This window comes from Rattus rattus, chromosome 10 (genome assembly GCF_011064425.1).
Source record: "Rattus rattus isolate New Zealand chromosome 10, Rrattus_CSIRO_v1, whole genome shotgun sequence".
NCBI lineage: Eukaryota > Metazoa > Chordata > Mammalia > Rodentia > Muridae > Rattus > Rattus rattus.
In genome coordinates, this window is record NC_046163.1 from 55,767,306 (window position 1) to 55,774,434 (window position 7,129).

Consider the following 7,129-nt stretch of genomic DNA (forward strand, 5'->3'; position numbering starts at 1 on the left):
TTCCCTTTAGAATACAAGCAAAAATACCCATTTAGAAATATAAAATATCTGAAGTTGGAAATAAATCTTTAAATATATTTAGTTTTTCAGAACTAGAAGCACATTTATAAGTCAAAAAGCATATACTAATTTATTCACCAACTACTATTTGAAGATTTCCTCATTGAAGAAATAAATTTACTTCTTATTGGATGAAGGAGACCGAAATAAAATATGTAAACAGTTGACATATTTTGGCATTTGAAACAATTAAAATGAAAGAGATGTTAGTTTAATTAATATAGCTTTTAAAACTATATTAATTTGATTTTGTGGAACTTAAAAGTATAGATTATAATATACAGTAAAATGTATACTATATATCATTCATATTATATACCATGTCATACTATACATCTGAAATATATTTATGCATTTGGAATTATAAATTTGGAATGTACATACATATATATCGAATAGAAAAGTTTAAATGAACCGAATATTTGCTGTATGAAGTGTTTTCTCATGTGAAATTCACTTTCAAAACTGCAGCAAGACTGTTCCAAAGTAAATGAACTGCAATATATAAAGCACATATAGCGAGGTCTGGCAGACAGCTAGAACTGACTGGAAACCCAGCCTAACTCTATCAGCTGTGAAGATGATAAGACGCATCTGTTAGTGCTCCAACCTATGCAGAGCCCACTCCACTAAAACAAGGGTCAGATGCAGATGCACGCGCTGAACTCTGGGGCTCAGCAGCAACTTTTAATTTACTCAAAGATTTAGGCACAAACTTTCCATAAAGAGTATTTCCATATTAATTCAGAATAACTTGGAAACGCAAGTCAAATTACAAAATAAACCAAATAAAATTTTTGTCTTGCATTTTCTTGTACAAATCTAAAATAATCCCAAATTGGCTTGCTTCTTAATGCCATAAACATGATCACTGTAAAGCCAAGCTCTTACCACATCATGATTTTGATCCAATTAAGACATTAACAAGAATTATCATGCCAGGGACAAATCTTGAACTAATGGGCATTACAAAGTAAATCATAACTAGTTATCACTTCATGAAAAGATGCACAGTTTAAATAAAAGCTAAACTTATACAACAATGTACAGAACAAGTTGCTCTTTAGAAAGAAGCCTAAGCATTTAGAAACTTCCATGTTAAAAATCAAAACCTGGAGTTTAAAACTCCTAAACCCCCACACTGAAATCTATGTTAATGTTTCTCCCAGAAGTTAATGGAAAGACTTTAAATATACAATCTACAAAATAAACTTTAATGAGAGTGATCTTCTGAATGAAGTGCAAAAAACCTTACCCCTCGAAAGCACACTCCTCTTAATATTTATTTTATGAATGAAACCTTATTTAAAATATTGCAGGTGAAAAAAATCACAGGAACAAGCCTGCAGTGGTGGCACACACCTGTGATCCCAGCCCTCAGGAGGCCAGGGCAGGAAAGTCCCTAGCAGGCCATCCCAGGCTACAGAGTAAGTTTCATGGCAGCCTAAACTACACAGGGAGACCCTCTATTCCAAAATCATAATAAATACATTATAAAGAATTTTCAAGTATTGTTCCATGTAGAATGCAAAACTAACAACATTGTCAAGATTAAAGAAAACAAGTAATTTTAAGTTGAAAATTATTCATTCTCCATTACAGAAGACAGTAGAGGGGACAAGCTGAGTATGAATAGCAATTTCATCATTTTTACAGTATTACTTTGGACTAGAAATTAACTTTATGCTACTGCAAATATATAGAAAACAACATTAAAATAACATATGCTCTCCCTAATTTTAAAATTCAAACCTCAAGCTATAGATACTGAGAACATCTCTGATTTTTAAAAAGTTATCTTCAAACAGAATCAAAATTTTATGTTGACAAAAGGAACAAAATTCAGTCTTGAACTGCATCTTGAATTTAACTGTGTTATCTGCTAATACATTCTAGAAAACTAGCACTTTATTAAAGAACTTTTTAAAAACTCATGTTTTAGATATCCTATCTTCTGGAATACTAGACCCATCTCAAGCCCTAAGCCATCTTTACTAGACTCTTCTACTTTTGGCTTTTCCAACGTTTTCCTAAATGCAAATATAACTTAATGAATGAGTTCCTACCATAAACAAAATTCAGTGACTATCTGGAAATTTACAGTTCTAACAAAAAATGACTTTGCTTTACCTAATACAGAACACATGTCTAAATTAAAGATTTGGGACAACTGTCAATTCATTATATATGAAGTCCTTGTTCTATATCCTTTTCAGAACCCACTAAAGTGTGTTGATTCTATTAATAACATAATTTAACCTATACAGATTCACAGGTTTGATCGCTGAATTTCTATCTGTAAACTTTATCAATTACAATCCATCTATGCTTTGAACGAAAACATATTACACTTGAGAAATGAATTTTATTTTCATAACATTATTTTGATGAAGACATTTGAGAGGATCCAAGTTTTGACTTATAGGTAAGCATTTTTTTTTCTGCTTTCTAAAGATAACAACCTGGCCCTAAAGAGATTCAGTTATCTCTAACCTAAGCGTAGATTCGCAGGAAATCCCAAACAAGGGACGACCCCGCCTCAGCATCAAGACTATGGTTGCCACCAGCTTAAGCTTCAACTTCGGGCTTCCAAAGGGCCTCACTAGCATCATGGCTGATGCAGACCGATGCGCAGGAGGCGGAGGAGGTGGACAAGGAAGAAGAAGCTGGTTTGTTTACTTGCAGCCTGAGCCGCCGTCGCCGCCGCCGCCAGCAGCGACAGCATCAGTAGATCAGCCAAACCCAGCATCTTCCGCACATTTCTATTCTTAGCACACAACTCCCTAGCGGATCAAAACCCCACTACTATTAAAAACACAGACTTGCACGTTACCCACCTCGCACCCGCGCACCCGCACCCCATCAGCACCGTCCTCTCCCCGGCGCCGGCGGGGTGCGGTGAGCTGGGGTGGGGAGCTAAGGAAGGAGACCCCGGGGACGCCGGTGCATCCTCGCCCGCACTCCCGCCACTTGCGCAGACGGCCCCTCCCCCCCAACCCAAACACCGACTCGCCACCGGCCGCTCGCGTTACATAACCTCGCCGCCGCCCCCCGCCCCGGCCCGCCGCCCCCTCCCCGTGCCGCGCGGCCGACCGAGTCTGGGCGAAGGGACCCGGCTCCAGCTGAGCAGAGCCCTAAGGCGCGGGGCCGGGCAACCCAGACGCTCAGCTCCGGGTACCGCTAGGCCAGGAACACCCCCTCCCTGGCCGCCCGCGCACCGCCGCCGCTCCCCGACCCCCCAAAAGCGAGGGGGTGTCGGTGTCACCCACGCGGGGCATCCCCGGGCCTCCACCTCCACACCCACGGCCCCAAAGCTTCAGGAGGAAGGGGGACCCCGGCCCCCGCCCACACCCCCGGCGGCCGCGGTGACACCCAGACGCCCCCGCCTCACCCACCCGCGCCGCCGCCGCCCCCGCCCGAGGGAGACAGGGAGGGAGCCGCGGGGCCCTCGGGGAGTGCCGGCGAGGCGGGGAGGGGGGCGAGAGCTGGGGGCGGTGGCTGTTACCTGCAAAGGCGGTGGCGGCGGCCCCGCAGCTGCTCGGGCGGTGGCGGAGGATGGAGCGGGGGGGCGGGGGGAGGAGAGGGGGCGACTCGGGGGTCCCCCTCCCTCCTCCTCCCCTCCTGTCCTCCCCCCCACCCCGCTGAGCCTCTGGCCCCCTGGATCCCGGTGCCGCCGGCGGGAGGGGAGACGAAGGGCTGCAGGGGAGGGAGGGAGGGAGCCGGCCGGGCGGGCCGCGGCGCTGAAGCGGGCGGCGGCGGCGGCGGCGGGAGGAGGGAGGAGGAGGAGGAGGGCGGGCGGCGGCGGCGCGGGGAGGAGGAGGAGGCGGAGACTCTACTTGGGAATCGGATGTCGGCTACAAATTCGATTCATCACTAGAAAACGCCGCTCGGGCGGGGGGCCGGGGCGAGCCGCCGGGCCGCGGGGCGGAGGCTGTGGGCCGAGCGTGCAGAGCCACGGAGCCCGGGACTGCGGCCTCTCCTCGCCTCGGGGACCCGGCAGCCGCCTCCCCGCCCCCTCCTTCCTCCCTCCGGGGGCCGCCGCCGAAGCTTCTTGCCGCCGCCGCCGCGGGGCTTGTTGTTGACTTTGAGGAAAACTCCTGACGTCAGGGGCTGCCTCTCCGCGCCTGGCGGGAGCGGCTTCCCCGCGCCCCGGCCCCGCTCGCCGCCTCAGCTCCGCGCCTCAGCCGGGCGCTCGTCCCCAGGCTGCCCCGCGCCCCTCAGACCCGCGGCGACCCGCGCCCCTCAGCTTCCTCTCGCGAGAACACCTTCCCCAGCAGCCCGCGCCGCGGGGCCAGCGTTCCCGCCGGGAAGTTCTGGGCTTCCCCCGGCCGCATGGCCCTCGACGAGGCACCCGAGGCGTGGCCCGGCTTTCCTGCACTCCCATCGCTCCGTGACGCCGCGGGGTTGCGGGCCCAGGGCGAGGAAACTCATTTGCACCTTCACCTGGGCGAGGCGGACCCGGGGCCAGTGCGAGCCAGGTATCTGGCTGTCCCAGGAGATGTCGCCTCCAGCCCAAGAGCCAGTCATCACATGTGGGCTAGAGATTGCAGTGGCATCCCTCAGAGTCACCTCCTTGTGAGGGATGTTGGTTTCGTGGACTTGGGGGGCACTAAGAAGACGTTGCTTTTGAAGTTAATGGCTCAGGGAGTAAGTACAGTAGAGACTGGTTTTAGAAAATGACCCTTATCTTACCATGTCTCACATCTCAAGAAGTCCTAAAAGTTTACTTTTTCTGAGACTGTTTCATCGCTTCCGGAAACACCTGGCAAACCGATTTTAATCCTAGCGGCTCTAGTGTCTGGGAAGAACCCGTTATTCTCTCCCATTGCAAGACTCTGCTTAGTACCTTGGGCTTCTTCCTGCAGCATTCTGTCCTGTGTCTGTCTCTTCTCCAGCCCTGTTGTTTTTGCACTATATAGTGAGTGCATCATGCCTGTGTGTGCTGCCCAGTGAGCTGGCTCGGTCTTCTTCGAAGTGAAAATCACTAGTAATGATGGGGGTCTAATGAAAGAAAGACATAGGTCCTCCACAAGTCGCTAAGACTGGACTGACAGACTTCAGAGGTTTAGCCAGAGAACTAGAGCTTATGTTACCGAATCTTAAAAACCAGAATCAAGCAGTTCTGGGAACTTGAGTTAACACTGACTACTCTGGCTTGGGTTGCCAGCAGCCTTGTCTTGAAGCACAACAGTTAGCTCTCAGGATAATTGTCAGCAATGAGCACCAGCTGTGATTATAACCGTTAGGCTGTGGTACCTTGTGACAGTCCTCCAGTCTGTACGGTCTAACTGCCATGACCACCTCCCCCCCACCCTCCGTTGTCCCCACTACTTGGCTGCTGCTACCACTTGCCATGGCTTCTTACAGCTAGAACTGGAGCTGCCTTTTCCTCTTCCTATCACCACATCTACCCACTGTACCCATGGCAAACATCCCGGGGAAGCATGGATAGACCATTTGAGAAATCCTTCTTTGGGCCTAATGACTCCAAAACACCTTAGAGGGTGAGGAAATTATTGTGTTTGTAGTAATCACGGCACATCTTCCAGTTCCACCATTCATAAGCCCACGGGACCAATCACAAACTGGCCAGTTTGGGCTGCCTAAAGGAATCCTGTCTTGCCAAATTCTATATAATTCTCAGACTTAATCCGTTGATTTGTTCTTTTGTTAATTCAATACTGATTCTATGCGACTTTGTACCAAGTCTTTCGTTTAAGACAGTGGTGCTGATAATATCATTTGCCTGAGAACACCCCTTAAGAATGATACAGCTCGGTGATAAATTACTTGCCTAGGGTGCACAAGGTCTCAGATTCAATCCCCAGTATGCCAAAACAGAGTTCACCAAGGTTTGTCTTGCCTAGAGTACTGCTTTCCAAGGCTGGTGCAGGTTATCTCTGAATGACCTGTGGTGGCTGGGGAAAGACCTGTAAAGCAGGCATCACGGACTTCCAATTTCAGTTTCTCTGCAACCAGAGAACAATCTCCTCAAGATGTCCTTGGAGTGATCAAAGCAAGCAAGCTCTTAGGATAAGTCAGTCTGGCTAGTAGCCAAAAGGACTACTGCATTGACAGCTCAGTGACCCACCTGCCTTCCCTCAACCAGGCACAGGGAAAGCTTGACAGCTGTCAATCAAAGGATTTATTGTCAATCGAATCAGCCTGGTTTTTAATAGTATATCCGTTTAAAGGAAAAGTACATATTAAAGGTTGATGACAGTAAAGACCAATCAACATTATTTAATAATATTTATCTACTGAAAAAAATTACCTGAGGAAGGACTGAGTCCCTATAACCCAAAGAAAGACCACATTTTTTTTTCTTATGAAATGCTTGCCTGATGTGTAGTCAGGAATCGGAAGTCCAATAAGAGAGAAAAAGGGGCTGGAGGAGGTGTTTCATTTTACATTCCACATCTGCGAGGGAAACGTGGGTTTTGTGGCTGTTTTCTAAACAAAACTTTCTCAGTGGCAAGGTACTTGGCAAGCTATATGTGAAGCCAAACCCTGAGCTAAAACAAACCAAAAGGAAACAGAAAAATCTAAGCCCTCGTTCACTGCCTTTCTCCTTCCCCCATGGTTCCTAAAAGTTGTAAGTTAGCACGGGTAGGTCCTAATTCTGTTCAGTTTGTCCAAAAAGTAACACATTCCCACGATTATCAGACTTCTAACAGCAACTGCTGGCAAAATGATGGGGTCTCAGGTTTCATGATACATAAAACACAAACGTGGGTCAGATTTTCACTTTATACTAGCCCAAGACATTGAGTTGGGTTTCTTTGTTTTAAGAAAATAGTGCTGGGGAGTTGGCTTGGTGGTTAAGAGCTCTTCCCTACAATCCCAGAAGACTTCAGTGTAGTTCCCACACCCATGTCAGGCAGCTTCCAATGGCCGTAACTCCAGCTCCACATACACAGGCACACAGAGACTAAGTCAATAGCTTTAAACTACAGTAGTCCTTACAACAGCACCTTATAACAGTACTGGGGTAGGGAGGGTGAAGATGAACCTGTACGTGGTAGACCAGCGCTCTACCACTGAACCGTGTCCTTCAGCTTGCTTGTGC

General features: G+C 47.8%; 1 protein-coding gene across 3 annotated transcripts in view; it reads right to left on the reverse strand.

Annotated features, from left to right (window-relative positions):
* Akt3 (AKT serine/threonine kinase 3) overlaps positions 1–3,696 on the reverse strand; it is a 281,481-nt gene extending 277,785 nt beyond the window's left edge. For 2 of the 3 annotated variants that reach the window (XM_032915106.1, XM_032915102.1), the window contains exon 1: positions 3,566–3,694. The gene's annotated coding sequence lies outside the window, so the exon portion shown is untranslated. Of the gene's footprint in view, positions 1–3,565 lie in introns of all 3 variants that reach the window. The other variant, XM_032915105.1, reaches the window with a different exon arrangement.
* Between the last annotated feature and the right edge of the window lie 3,433 nt (positions 3,697–7,129).